Genomic DNA, 15,594 nt, shown 5'->3' with positions numbered 1-15,594 from the left:
CTTTATAATGTTCCTGCCCTGATCAAAAAGTGTCGTCAGCCTGTGCATACAACAGAGATTTCCAGAGCTTTGGCACCAAACTTCCATGTAACACCTCCCTTTGTTTTGCCACTAGCCTTTCTGCATGCCTGGAAGTAGTGTGGATCCAGGGTACAGACAGTGAAATCTTGCCACTCTAAACATTATGGAGAAAGAACAGAATTTTCCCTTTAGTCAATCCCTGACTATACTGTGTTGTCCCTGAAGATACCATTCTGCTCTTTTCCCATTGTATCCATACTGTCAAAAGTGATAAGCCAAAAGCTTTCTCTTATACGGCTGAAAAGATCTATTTCCCAAGTCTCCTTTCAGATTTTATTGCACCATTTTTGTCATAGATGCGATTAATGTGTGTATGCAAGCACTCTTCATTCTAGATTTTTTATTTTTTATTAAAACAACCATTTTGCATTTTTTTATAACTTCTTTTTACTCTTAACAAAGATCTTCCTGTTTCTTTCTCTGTTTCTTTTCTGAACTCAAGTATTCAATCCAATTAAATTATCATCTTTATCCAGTATTTAGCATGAAGAGTCTTACTGTTTAATACATGCAGTCATCTCTTTCTTCTGTCCAATACTTAGTTTTTTCTTCAACTGTTTGTACCTTGAGGAAGATACATATTTCATCAAAAGATTCAATAACACATTAAACACATACCCCCTCCTACCTTCAAAAGATCATGCTTAACCCTCTCTTAATTTGGTGAGGTATGCAGCCTTCATCCAGTTTCTACTGAAGACAATGAAAATATAAATTCTGTCTTTAAAGCAGATAATTCAAGCTCTTGACAAGAACCCACAGCAAATCCAGGGCATTTCCAGGAGGAGGCATCATTTTCATAAATGGAGAAAGTCACCAATCTTGAAGCTATCAGTCTGATGTTCTCATGCGCTTAAAATCCATTAAAACTACTCCTTTAAAGAAGTAGAGATAAAAAGCTCAGAATATCATGCGACATAATATAACCTATCACGGCAATAAATCAAAGGTTCTGACTGTGATTACAGATATTATCTCTTATTACCTGCAAACAAAAATATAAGCCAGATACCCTATTTTGTATCCAGAATGTCTCTAGTGGCTTAGCAGCTTTCTAATGAATATCAGCTTAAAATAAGCTCATCTCCTTAGAGATCTGCTTCTGTGAAGGCAATATTCCCAAAGAAAACCCATGACTGCTAAGTAACCTTTGTTATACTCATATGGCAATGATCTATTGGCCTAGGAAGCATGTACACTTTGTGTAATTGTCAGTAAAAGGTATTTTTTTCCCTGGGAGCTTTTAAGAAAATATCCCTTTAAAATGTTGATGTAAAACTAATTCTCTTTCCTGACTGATTAATAAAAAACATTGCTACTGTGGAGGAGAAATGTCAATGAATGTGACAGCAACCTGGGCTTGATTTGAAAAACAGTAGAAGAAAGGAAGAAGACTGTAAGAGAAATATATAAAGGTAATACTTTCTACTAAACAATTCTAAAACAATCTACTCTGATGGAGTGAAAGCTTTTAAAATCTTGCATGCAACACTTAGTTTTTATCATTTATGTGTACTTTGCATCAATTTATATTGAAGAATCCTAGCAGGCTCATGATGCAATTTTTATTCATCCCGTAAAAGCTGTTAGAAAGTCACCATATAGTACCTTTTGCTAAATAATCAAATGAAAAGAAAACCCATTATTTTACTGCACTTTTCTGACAGCCACCGTGCAGTAATGGGAAACTTTTTCAGCAACTAATCTGTATCCAGCATAATTACAATGTTTAATAGTTTAGTTTTGACATATTTGTTACTTACCTCATTATCTTCCTATAAACCTAGATCATCACATTTAATGATATTTCAAAAATCCTACATCAGCATTGAAAAGTTTTAGGCAACAGCCTTTCCCTTGCTCTTTCAGTACCTCTAGATTCTGTTGTTTGATTAGTGGATGCCCTGTCCTCGTTTAAATATGCTAAAACACTCACCTCTTCTGATTAGCAGAGCCTGCCATGCAAAGCCTTTGTGTTGTACCTTCAACTGATTTGTACTGTATTACACCGAGATCTAAGTATGTGTCTGCTCTTTTCTATTGAACTCATTTATCTTTGACGGTCAGCCTCACATGTGCATTTGGTGTCAAGTGTTGGAGAGAGAAGCAGGCACAGAAATGCCTCTTCTCCTTACTCTTAATTTTTGTACTGAAGGGAATGTGGATTCAATGCCTAGCAATCGCCTTTCAAGTCGGCAGCAGAACCACAGATAATTATCAGAGTTTGGATTTGAAAACACCGTGCCAGACAAAAGGCTTCTTGACAAGTCTGCCTCTAGGGGATGGGAAAACCTAGCAGGATGAAAATCACAGCGGCCTAGTACAATGAGAAAAAGTAGTATACAACTAGTTCTTGGGTCAAGTTCCCACAGCTGTTTAGAGATATTGTTGGTACCATTCTCCATCCAGTGTAGCGGAGGGTTGAGTAGGTGCTCTGTGTCTTGCTGTTTCTGCATTTCTAGGGTTTCTAATAAAACAAAAGGACTTCTGGCTTTTTTCCTGCTGTTTATCTTCCATTTTGACTGATTTCAATGCAAATAAAGCAGTAGTTACTATATATATTCCCTGTTAGAATAATATAGGGTAAAACTTGGTTTGCTGAGGCAGTCAATAGCTCAGGTGGCAAAACTGAAGCCTCCAGCATCTCTTTATCCCTGGCACACATTCTGTGCTACCTGGGCAAATGTGGCAGCTCTGCACTGAGCAAGGTGTCCAAGCAGAGAAGCCGAGGTGAAAGACTATGCTCAGAATTATTCTAAGAACAAAAAAATGGACCTCTACCTTCAGCTCCTTTGTATATGCAGACAATCTTTTGGATAGCAGTCAGATGTATCTCTCTGCTGAGATACCGTAGAGCTGATATCACTCAGGAGTCAGACCTGAAACTTTAGTACAAGCATCCTTAACACCAGTTCTGTTAACATTACCAGCTTCGTGGGTCAAACTTCAAAATGGTACACCTACTTTTTTTATCTAGCTGTCTTTGATTACCTCAGATGAGCACTCGTGGATTAATGTGTGGTATCCCTGAAAGGGACGCGAAGCACAAAGTACATCTTACTGATACGGAGGAGTCATGCTGGCATCTCTGAGGTCAGAACTGAGCCTACAGGCCATAAAGCACTATCAGCACTCACCAATATGCTGTTCAAACCACACAGCTGCATTGGAAGCATATGTGTGGGCAGCACACTGCGGTCAGCATGATCCATACCAAAAGCATACTGCCTGCAGAGCACCTACGTCCCAACACACAGCTCAGTAGCTCCGTTACAGCAAGACCAAGAATGGTCAGTCTTCCTCTGGCATGAACGGGCGATACAAGTTGCCTTTATTCTGCCCACATTGCCTGCAGCTTTCTCAGCCATGTGGCTGGTTTCGTACCTCACAGAACTTTTAACAAACACTTGGCATCGCCCAAAATCCACTTGACATGGAGATGGTACAAAAGCCTCTTCAGTTTCAGTCCTTCCACCCCTGAAAACGAAATCAAGTTTGGTCTTGACAGTCAAGTAGAGGCAATTAAGAAGGGGGAAGGGCATCCCTAGATCACTGATTATTCTGTGTCAAACGGACCATATACTAGGGAATTAATCCCAGAGGAGAATGCTGAGTTTCCATGTGGTGGCCTTTTAGGAGGGAAATGTGGGAATCACTAGAACATGAATGTTTCCATCTCTTGATAAAGATATTATTTTTCAATGTGCAAAAACAATGAAAAAAAAGAAAAGGGGGGGAACAAAAGGAAAACACGTTTCCCCTATTAAGGAAGTCTGATAAAAACTGTTCTTTCATGTGGCTTTTGATACTCAAATGCACTTTCTCATTCGCAGTTGGATGGAGATTTTTTTTTTCAAGTTCAACCCTAATTTATTTATCTTAAAGCAGGCAATGTACTGTAATTTTACAATAAAGGACTCCCAATCAAAGCTTACCTTATCCAGAGGTAATTAATACAAAGATTGTTGAATTAAAGATGTGAGTCTTGACACTTTGGCGGGGGGTAAGGGACATGGTCTCAAAGGCCCAAATTATGCCTGAAACAGACCAATTAACACCATGTATCTTCTTTTATGTTAACTTCAATTAAGGTTTCTTAAAATTTTTAAAGTTATTTTCTTCTTTACAATCTCAGAATGTCAGAAATGTACATCAAAGAAAAACATTTCAGTGTGAACACCATAGGTAACGCTCATTTGCACACAAATCTGCATATTGCAAAGGAGTTCAGAGCCCATTTTGCATGAATTATTGCCGGATGTGAGTCAATGAATTAAACAGCTAAAAAATAACAACCATCCAAGTGATGATAAGCTGCACCTACTTATGTTGACATAATGAATTTCAAAAAAAGAACATCAGAATTTGAGTTAAGTTACAGTGCAAATAAAGAGTTGATTTAAACTACAATGCTAGCCAGGCCTGTGTATTCTAAAATACTTTTCAAATTCATTTTGCTTATCATGATTCACAGTTCCTGCACTGGAAAAAGGATATTCTTTTTTCTACCAGATGAAACAGAAATGGATAAAATTTCACATTCTTTTCTGTCTTGGTTTTGACAGTAAATCCATTGACTTTTTTTCAGCATTAGATACAGCATGTCATCTATGTAGCTTTTATTCTGCAGTCATCCATCTATAAGATCAGTTTGTCCTTGTACAATTACTCTTGCAAGATGCCATCTCTTCATTTGCCATTGATTTGCCAGAACCTCATTCTTTTCCTTGTGTGGGTGCAAGCAATGTATTTCTGAAAGTGTCACAGGAAAAAGGAACATAGGCTAGCACGACTACTGCAGAAATAGCTGACTAAAGAAACAGTTGATTCTTCAAAGAGTTAAATTTTAATGACAAATAAATCACCAGATAAAAAGCAGAAATCTAAAGGTTTTCAATGTAAAGTCTTGGGGTTTAGAGTCAAATTTATCCCTTCTAGAACCTGTATGTTCCTCCCACTGACTCCAGTGTGCTCTCTCCTAATGAGAACAGGCTGCAAAGAATGGATTACTCTGCTGGGGACTTTTCTCTTTCACAAATTCTCCACACATGGAGCAATATATATTTTTTTTTTTTCTGAGCTTGTTTGCTCTTCATAATTGTCTGACTGATTGCTTTTATGAATATATTTGTGTTTACTGATTTTCCACCAATATTCATAACATCTATTCCGCAGGGTTTCGCCATCTAGAATTCATACCCCAGATTATGTGAGTGGTTATATATGTCACTTGGCATGCTGCTTCTCTCCTCATCAGATGACATCCCTTTTATAAAAAGAATGGTAGCTGAGAAGTCTGAAGTAGACTGCATTTAAAAAAAAAAAAAAAATAATAATAAAAGGGGCTTTAAGGAGAAAGTAATAAGTAGGATTACAAAAATTCTGATTGCACATAAGGGGAAAACATTCCACAGTGAGAGGGGTTATGAATGGGAACAGGCTGCACAGAGAGGCTGTGCAATCTGTCTCTTCTTGGAGACATTAGAAATGTGACTGGAAAAGCTCTGAGCAGCTTGATCTCACTTGGAAGTTGGGCCTGCCTGGAGAAGGGGGTTGGACCAAACATCCTTCAGAGGTCCCTTCTGACCTAAATCTGTCCATGACTCTAATCTGTGACTCTACGGCCTCAATATTAATAGAAAAAGAGTTGCCAAAATTTGACTGGGCCAAAAGCCTGATGTGGTTAACAGCAGCGTCTACATTTTCGCACACATTCTCTCTGCTCTCCTAATAGCTGTCACACTCACTATGACATTTAAGCCAGTGACAACCCAGAACGCATGCCCAGACCAGAACTTGGGTGGTTCTGTGAGTAGCAAGTCTACTGTGGGTTACACTTTTCTATAGTTTATTACATTTATTATAGCAATTACAGCAGCTTGTCCTTTAAAGAGCTTCAGGAGAAGTGGAGCATGACCCCAGCTTCCACTACATTAAAAATAGCTTAATCATTCCCAACCACCACAGGAACAAGTAATGGTTAAGGTCAAATGCAGGTTTTGTATGCACTTTACTCTCTAAAGACCCTCAAAAGTTTGGAAGTTATAGTAAATTTTACACCTGTATTACCTCCATCATTTCACGTTTGTGATCACAGGGCAAAAAGAAAAAAAAAAAAAAGTAAGAAGAAAGAAAAAGCCAGCTCAGCTCAAATTTAAGGGCTCAAATTCCATCTGTTTTAGCTCATTTTTTCTCTGAGCTGTCAGTATTTTTTAAAGACCAACTGTGATAAAACTTATCTTTGATCAACAATTCTGAAAACACTGGCCCTTGGCCAGAACTCATCTGTTTCTCAGTTTGGGCTCAATTCAAAAGTCTCTACTTTTGCATGAACTCTGCCATGAAACTCCTAAAGAACTGCAAGCTTCAACACCAGGGAACTATCCTGTTGGGATGACAAACAAAGTGTTTGTCCTTGCTACCTAAGCCCTTTCCTAAAATCAGTCATAGAGCCTCATTCTTCCGAGCATCCCAAATCTCACTTATTGGGACAAAGAAAATCTCTTGTTTGATTGAGTGTGAACTTTGGACTTAGTAAAGGAGGCATCCTAATCTCTTTTGGTTTTAAACCAGAAAAATTCTGCCTGTAATATGGGTGTTTTGTTCCTTAGCTTCAGACTGAGAAGAAAGACTGTGGCAGCTGACGTTTAGCCAGCTGAGGGGATTGTATCAGCAAGTTGGTGTTTTCAATGTCAAGTCTGTGTACAGAGATTCAACTGTGAGGAATGCAGGTGATCTGTGTGCTAATTTAGCACTGACAGTGGACCTTTGTCCAAAAACCTTGGAATCACTGGTTAAAACAACCACCACTCCTACAAAGAGAAAGAGGTGCCCATTTAGCATCCTTTCTGAAGAACACATCTGACCAGGAGGCCCAGCCATTAGTGTTTTACCACCATAATACTGAGTATGAGTCTAACTCCTGCTCATTTAACCTCAAAGAAAGCAAAAGTGCTATAAAAAAAGGAAAAAAATACTCTATCCTTCTTATGCACTCTTGCCCTATCAGAGGGTTAATAGTAAGTATGATCTATGCTACTGTTGCTGATCTACAAAAAGGACTGAGAGACCATTGGGCAAGTGGGGCAATCCTACAGAGTATGGCACCAGGGCAAGGTAGTAGAGGAAGGACTAGCTGGCTGTGAATATTCATTTAGGGACAGGTTATTAATGCTATTTAAGCACCTAACCTCCCATTATAAATAAGCTGTAAGGCACCTGAATTGGTGCATTCAAACCTCAGGAAAACACTGAATGCTTTAATTTATGGCCAACCCCTTAAAAACAGAATTGCAGAATTCAGTCTGCAAACATCATCATGAACCAAACCCTACAGAATTCTCACAAGTATTACTATTAGGCCAAGTAATCATCTCCAAAGGTAAATGACGGAAGCACTGTTACTTGAGTTATTTAAAGCTAGATTGGACAATCCTCCAGGGATTATTTTCAGGGGAGAAAGTGAGGACTTTGTTAAGATTAAACTGAGGCTATAAATAGGAAGACATTAATGCAGTGCAGGATTACTGAAACAGCAATGCTGTTTTGTGAGTATTTTATAATCTGAAACTAGGGAAATTCTCACTTCCCACAGCAGTCTCCGCCATCCCCAACTGCTCCTGTTACATTGACCAGTAATAACACCCTGTGGCTTTTCATTCATTTTGCGATGTTGTAACTTCTACCTTTCTTCTCATCAGATGTCAGGAACAGGGAGATCTTGTGCTGTTCCCGTGAGCCTGTGTGTGGCTTTTGATCCCAAGGTCTGCAGCCCACATGCATTTGGTTGATTTGGGAGGGCTTGGACCCTAAGAGCAAAAGTCTTAGAGCAATACGGTAAAAATAAGCGCAATTTGGCACCTCCGTGCTGTACCTCCAGAATGAGAAATGCATTAAGAGAGTCTCCAGTCTCTGCAATGAGGAGCAGATAAAGATGTGTTACCCATCCATTTAAAAGCAGGCAGCATTTCACTCTACATTCCAACAGTGTTTGGAAGGTGTCATGGAAACATATATTTTGATTCAACTAGCTGGGAGAATAAGTTCAAGGTTAACAAGGCGGTCATCTGGAAATGGTGGGGTGTCTCCTCAGCTTCATGCCATTGTAAGAATTTACATGTACACAAGTGAAGGCAAAGCAGAGGTAGAAAATTATCAGAAAAATCTGTAGTGTGTTTCCCCTACCTGAATGTGAAGACATGCACCATGTACAAAGCCCACAACAGCCAGGCTTTTCAGGCAATATATGGTATCCACGAAGGCAGGATTTAAAAGGAACCCCTCTCAACATGAGAGCTTGATGGTTTGAGGAACCCACTCATCTATTTCTTCTGTATCTTTTTGTTTGTTTGTTTTAATTTAGGGTAACTACTTCCTTTGCCTGACTTTTGCTTTATTTTTTCAAGAAGAATTACCTCTGCCTTGTCAATTCAATCCAGAGGCAGTGAAGATTGTGGAAGAAGCTTCTTCATTGGATTTCTAAATCATTGGATTTCTAATTCTGAGCCATAGCATCATTACAGGCACGAACATACAGTACAGTTTATCATTAAAACAAACCTTTTCTTCAAGTGCTTTATTTAAACGGGGTTTATGTGCCTGTCAACATGAGCCAGAGTAGCACATATGTGCACCTCTGAGATCCATAAGGTTGATTCTGAATTCACTAAGAAAACGAGACGTGGCACGCAGCACTGTGGGATATTCAATCATTTCTGACCCATCCGCACGCTTGGCTTGTCAAGGCCATGTCATTGTGTTCTCCACCAGTTTCTAACAGCCCTGCAAACAGCACTTGGAGCAAGAGCTTGCTCTTTTCCCCTTAGACTTTAGTGTGTAGGTTTAAGACAAAGCTGAGGAAAATATTCCATAGGCACATGCACCAGAGCTGGGCAGATAGCTTCAATAGGCTGGGTGGCATCCACATACGCAAACAAACATACTTGAATGCACACAGGAAAACATTCAGCTGGCCTAATTTCCAATCCTGCTCTCGCCCATCTTTCTTGTAACGTTGCTACACCCATTGAATATTCCTGTGGGCATAGCGGGTGAGTTGGAGGGTCAGGTATGTGAACTACCTACAGGAGTGCTATCAAGAAAATCACTGTTCATGAAAATAAATAATAGCAGCACTTCCACTCTCCCCATGAATGCACAAGAGGACACATTGTGAAACATGTCAAGCCATTTACTAGTTCTTGTCTCGGTTCTTGCCATGAGTCCTCGCTGCTTCTTGCTGAATACTAGTCCTTTTTAATAGTTAAAAAAATCCTCGGTACTGTGGCATTCCAGAAAGCACAAGCCACACTCAGACCCCTCTGCTAGTGCAGTCAACATCTTTCTTCTTCTGCCTAAGCAACAGCATTTTACTGCAGCTCACACAGAAGAAAAGCCCAGCACCCCCAACACTGTGACAAGTAGACCTTCAGAGACCAAGACCCACCCCTTTCTACCACTGCTGTGTGTGGCCTTCAGGCTTAAGAATGCTTTCCTATTGCCGTAGTCACTACTTGTTTTAAGCCAAAATTTTACATTAGATATTAGCAAAGGAAAATGTTCTTCTAAGCATTGTTTGAGCACCCAGGGTGAAGCAGATTCAGTGCACATGATGCTATGGAAATTCTTTCTGCCCCGTTTCAGCCACTTGCAGACACTGCACACAGGACTGCTGGTGGCATCTCAGTGAAGACAACAAGAAAGCCTGGGAATCACCTCAAGAGAAGAAATACCAACCTGTCTTTTTTCCCATTCTGAAATTAAAAAAACAAACAAACAAACAAACAAAAAACCCCACCAAGCAAAAACCCAAACCAAAAAACCACAAACAAACAAACAAAAACCCCCAACTTTTTAAATGTAAATACTTGCATTTCACTTCCCATCAGTCTTATACATGGTCACAGTCCTTTTAGTAGCAGTAGCTTGATTTTGATTTTAAGGGCAAGAATGCACAGAGTGCTTCCTCCTCCGGACCTGCACATGCAGACATGCCACAAGACATTTTCCAAATCCCTCCTGCTAAACCTGGTTTAAAATCAGCATGCACAAACTGCAGCACACAGGCTACAGTTGCTGTCCACATCGAAGACAGAATTAGCAGGAAGGCATTTGCTCATTGAAAAGACGTAAAAAAAATCACTATTGCATCTCCTCTGACACAGACTCCGAAACACTGTTGTGCGCTGTTCTGATCACTTTTATTTTAAGTTATTTATTTGAAGGACCTCTCAGTTCAGCCAAATACAGGTCCCCAGAAGAAAACAAACTCAGTCTATAATAACAGAGTCAGTGGGTCCACTCATCACAGCTTAGTCTTGCCCAATGCATTCATTTTTCCATTTCCATTCAGCTCTATGGCCACATATTGATTATTTCCCATAGTTCTAATTACATATATTTGTAGCATGGCTATTTTCAGAGCTGCAATTTCTGCCAGGACAATAATACTGAGAAAAAGAAATTCATGCGGCTATCAGGCTGAAAACATTTAAGTCTCACAAGAACTTGTTTAGCAGTGAATACTGGTGTCAGTGTTCAGTAGCACTGCTATGCTAGGACTCTGAACAGAAAACTGTTTTACAAGAGGTTGCCATTGCAAATATCATATGATCTGGCAAATTTTAAATGTGACCTTGGAAGGCAAAGGTAGACTTCTGAAAGTCCATGTTAGGAAACAGAAGCTCTTCCTGCAGGCTGCCTAGCCTGGTTTGTCCTACTACTCTCATCCCCCTCAGAGGATTTTAATTTGACACTCTTCGGCTATTCACCACTTTTCATCCCACAATTCCTGTACAAACCTCAAATTGTAAAGTGAAAAAAAAATATTGAGTTTATTTTGTAGTATTTTGGGGCTTAGATTCTTCAGTGCTTTCTATGATACTGTGAAAACCTGTGTTATGGGTGACTCCTGTGATGGAGTGTCTTTTTTTTCGCAGTGCTGAGCAGCCCAGAAACAAATGTCAGCTACAAAGAAAGGTGCAGTAATTAAGTAAGTCCTAAAAGCTGTTGGCCTTTGAAAAAAATGCACTTTCTATAAAAACTGTGTAGCACAAGGTCAACTAATGCACAGGTGATTGCCCCAACCAGAGCTGTAATAGCAAGGCTGCTTCTGTCATTCAGCTGCCATTCTATTCATTACATTAACAATTCTCAATATGCTTTGGATAAAATACCACCATTTTCAAGCTGTAATTGAGAAAGGTAAACATAAATATTAAAAGCATGCAAAAAGTCTTCTGTAATTACCTGCACCTTTATATTATAGTTATTCAATGTTATTGCACAAGGCAGAGGAAGGAGCAAGGTGAATATAAGGAACATCATTTAACGAAGAAGCCCAAAGTTTACTCTAAACACTTTTTCTCTAACTCTTTGAAAAATAAGTCATTAAATAAGCACAAGAGATAATATACTTATTATTCAGCTTCGGTTAAAAACAATAGGATACTTTCAGTCTCTTTTCAGACCAGTTTGCTAGTGTTTCTTTGGTGTGATGTTTATGTGTAATGCAGTTAGTAAAAAGAGATCTGATTCACCACGTTCTCTGCTCCCGTAGACACTGGTATCTGAGAAAAGCCCCATCAGGCCAGAAGGACAACATACAGTGCAGATAACTACCAGAGACACCGGGCAGCTCAGGGAGAGATTCAGAGGTGAGTTACATCCAAGTAATTAGGAATCTTTATTTCTTACAATTTTTTTTCCTCTAGTGCTTGCCCAGGACTGTGGACGATATTTTTGCCTTTCCAGGTAACAGGATTTAGGATGGAAAAAAAGTAAACCGGATCATTTTAATTTTTCCTGAAGTCCAGTGGGCTCTGCCTGGATGCAGCAAAATAAGTCTAACAAACCACTAGTGCAAAGAACAAATTCAATATTGTTGCATAGTGAAATGCCCGTTTAGGTACCATATCAGTAGATTATACTGTCATCTAGTGGCAAATACTTAACTTGCACCCCAAAATACCAGAGACGGTCTGCAGGCTGTATATACCTACCAAGGAATTTTCTCTTGACCAGCTTTCTAAAACAGCCAAATGTTCAAGGACACTTTCAAGGAATATCACCATAATAATGGAAGACACAGACACACATTGTGGACTTGATGCTCCTGCATACTTTCAAAATAAAAGGCCCCTAAAACACTATCTCAGAAGATGCAGAGCCCACCTAAACTTATCCTACTTCCTGGATAGTGGAAGGTAAAAACCACAAGCTGAAAGTCAGAGAAAAGCCAGAGCCCTCTATCATGATGCAAAGAAAAACATAGAAGTCCCTAACACATCGCATTAGAGACTAGTTGGTGATATTTTATTCTTTTTTATAGGAATGCATTTTATGGGATGTCACTGACATAAGAATGCATAAAGCCAAGTATTAACTTGGAAAAGATTTAGGAATAAAGTCAATGGGATTTCCAGATGTTCAGAGAACAGAAGTTAATGGAAGGAAAAGAACAAATTCATCACTAGACAAATATGAGAAGTGGTTTAAGCACAATTAAGAACCCACAGGCCTATTTAAGAGCCACAACTCTAAGTGTTCCCCTATTCTAACATAAAACTGCTGATAAAATATTTGACTAAAGGATTGTTAGAGTCAATCCACTATTGACAGAGCCAGTCGGAAAGACTGCAATGGCATTGAACAGTTTATCAAGCTGGTGTACTGACCAGTCTGCCCAGAGCAACACCAGATTTGAACATCGAAGCACAAAATTCTGCCCCTTTCACCTGAAAAAAAGAAAAAAAAGAAAAAAAAAAAGATTGGGTTTAAGATCATTGTAAGAAACTAATTCATTTAAAGTAGGTGGAAGAAACAGTGGCTTTCAATTTTCTTATGTCACCAACAAAAGTACATAGGGTGGAGTATTCTGCTCTTATCTTTCTGAAGGATAGTATAGATACAAAAAAGAGCCAGAAAAGAAGTTGAAGGAGCAGAAAGAAAACAGCAAAGAAACAAGAGACTTAGCCTGAGCAAACACTGGATGGGCCCAAGGGAAAAATGGACAAGACCTAGAGGGCCAGATGCTGAAAGGGAGGAGTGTGGACACGGATACCACGTATTGCTCTTTAGTCTGCTCTGGTGTCCAGAGACAGGGATTGGTAAGATTTGGGGGAAGAGAGGATGCACAGCCCTGCGGGTGTGACCTTGTCCTGTGACAGAGACCCCCCGTGTCCTTCTCCCATGGATAAAGCTCTACCTGCCCAGGGAAACAGATGTGTGTACATCCAGATTTGCACCCAAGAAGCATCTGCTCCTGTGACTACAAAACCACAGATTTAACCAAAGCTTTTGGACCAGAAAAGGGTCGTGACTCTAACATTCACATTCTACCTATAGCTCACATATAAAGCACCGGTGTAAGAGAAAGTAAACATGACAATGTTATTTCTTGCCTGCGCCAAGAAGGCAGCATTTCAGAAATGCTGCTGTTGTTTGTTCGTTTGTTTTTCAGGCAGATGGTTACACTGTTTTTCCAAACTATTTTATGTACAATTTCTTGCACATCCTGATATTTTTTTCACTTTTGTGGATTGCTGTGGGATAGTAATATTTGCTGGACTAGACCTTTGGGTTGGACTTGTGCAGATGTCCTGGTTGTGAAATCCTGCATACTCCATTGTCTATCACCCTTCTCCCAAGCCATCCAGTTTACCAGTGAATTCTCTTTTTATGGCTGTAACAAGAAAACTTTCTGCCTTTCACAACTCATGAGGAAAGACAGTGTTCCCTAATTTATTTATACTTATATTTTTGTAATTTGCACAAATGAAATGATCTACAGGAAGGGATTCTCAGTAGTATAAATACGTGTTATCACAAAGAACACATTTGTAACAGCATTAAAGAAACTTCAAAACTAAAAAGCATTTTGATTGCAGCAGGCCATCTAATATGCATACCCCTCACTGAAATTAAGCTACATTAGCTAATCAGTGAAGAAAAAAGAGAAGCAATATCTTGGTGTGAATTAACAATGCTGGCTCTGAAAGACAGTTAACTGAGATCTGAAACACAGGGAAATACAAATAAGAAACCAAAATATTAGGAATTAGTACATGTTCTGAAGTTTGACAACACTTCCACTTAATGAATAATTTTTTAATCTTTTAGGTAGAAAAGCACGACTAAAAATCAAACACCAAGGGATGACAATTCATTAATCTAGCTGTGGCTGTAGCTCATGTTTACAGAGGAGAAAGGTTTTTTTCTACACCCGTATTATCATACAGTTACTGCTACCAGTACTCACTGCCACAAGAGCAGCAGCCTTGAATAAGAAACTCTGGTGCTATGCACCACGCAGGAAGAAATAAGCTTTCCTTAGATGCTGTTCAGGAGACAACAGATGGATGGAGACAGACGTCTGACTGCAAGGACATGATGAGGAGTCAGGAGGAACCACTGTTCCAGAGCATGGGCAGCCCAGCACCTCTCTCTGCTTTGAGGACACTTACTCAAAGATTCTAAAACCCTCTGCAATGAGATAATTTGATGGATTGTCTTCGCTTCATAGACAGTAAGACAATCTCAGCAAAAATACTCCCTGAACAAGTACGTTTTACATGTACAGATGATGATCACTGTACTGCTTTTGGGGACCCATGCCAGGGAAGCCTGTGGTGTCCCACAAAGGTGCCTCATTGTCCAGATAAAATGTTCAGAAACCAAAAGCCCTTCAGCATAAGCAGCCCCTTGTGCACAGGTAGATCTCGTCCATACGCTGTGCCCAGCTGGTGACAGAGCAGAGGACTGGCTCGAGTCTACCCATTCTCAGCCTCTTGCTTTAACAAGTGAAGACGGTCACTCTGCAACACATATCCCTCTTCTATAAGCTCATAGTTTAAGACACATCACTCGATAGCTTCAATTCTAACTGCTGAAACAGTATAAGCATTATATTTCTATGGACCAACCTAATGTTCAGTTTGTATGCTCTTATGATCTTGTATTGATTACACCTTGCATTTTTCCATTATTTTTTATATAATGAACTCTCAGCGATGGGGGAGGCTGGAGACAGAGTAACTCAGACAAAGTAAGAACATGGATAATACAAAACAGATGTAAATTAGGTTGTAAGAACAGAATAAATGTGTTTAACTTTGAAAAATGAAGTTGATATGAAGAATGAGGTAGTAAACATAACGAAAATGAGGTGGTAGGGGGGAAGTGGTTAATCCACAACTCAAATAATCTTCATGCAGCTAATCAAAAGTTGGTTGTCCATGTTTACACCTGCAGTAAGGCCTGCTTCTGCTCTTCTGACCAAAAATTCCAGCCCCTGGCTTGTGTGTGCCTGGGACTGTAGCAACTAGGGGGTGAGGTTTGACATTTGATCTGTCTTGAGGAGAGAGATCCAGTCTCTCATGGATATAGAGGTTTTCAAATTGTAATTAGTGAAGGTGGCAATCATGACTGGTACCTAATGCTTTGCAGGTCACAGATTTCTAGCGAGACCACAGACCTTTGGAGGTGGAAACTAATGGAAAGCAGCTCCCAGGCTCC

General features: G+C 39.6%; 1 long non-coding RNA gene across 2 annotated transcripts in view; it reads right to left on the bottom strand.

Annotated features, from left to right (window-relative positions):
- Positions 1 to 452: 452 nt before the first annotated feature.
- Positions 453 to 15,594, bottom strand: part of LOC135993065 (uncharacterized) — a 49,085-nt gene continuing 33,943 nt past the window's right edge. The window contains exons 5-6 of one of the 2 annotated variants that reach the window (XR_010606817.1): positions 4,017 to 4,118; positions 453 to 645 (exon numbers count right to left, since the gene is read on the bottom strand). This is a non-coding gene — a long non-coding RNA (uncharacterized LOC135993065). Of the gene's footprint in view, positions 646 to 3,491; positions 3,559 to 4,016; positions 4,119 to 15,594 lie in introns of those variants that run through there. The other variant, XR_010606813.1, reaches the window with a different exon arrangement.

Source organism: Caloenas nicobarica, chromosome 1, assembly GCF_036013445.1.
Source record: "Caloenas nicobarica isolate bCalNic1 chromosome 1, bCalNic1.hap1, whole genome shotgun sequence".
NCBI classification, from domain to species: domain Eukaryota; kingdom Metazoa; phylum Chordata; class Aves; order Columbiformes; family Columbidae; genus Caloenas; species Caloenas nicobarica.
Note: the sequence above shows the minus strand (reverse complement) of the source record. Positions and strands in the feature narration are given on the sequence as shown.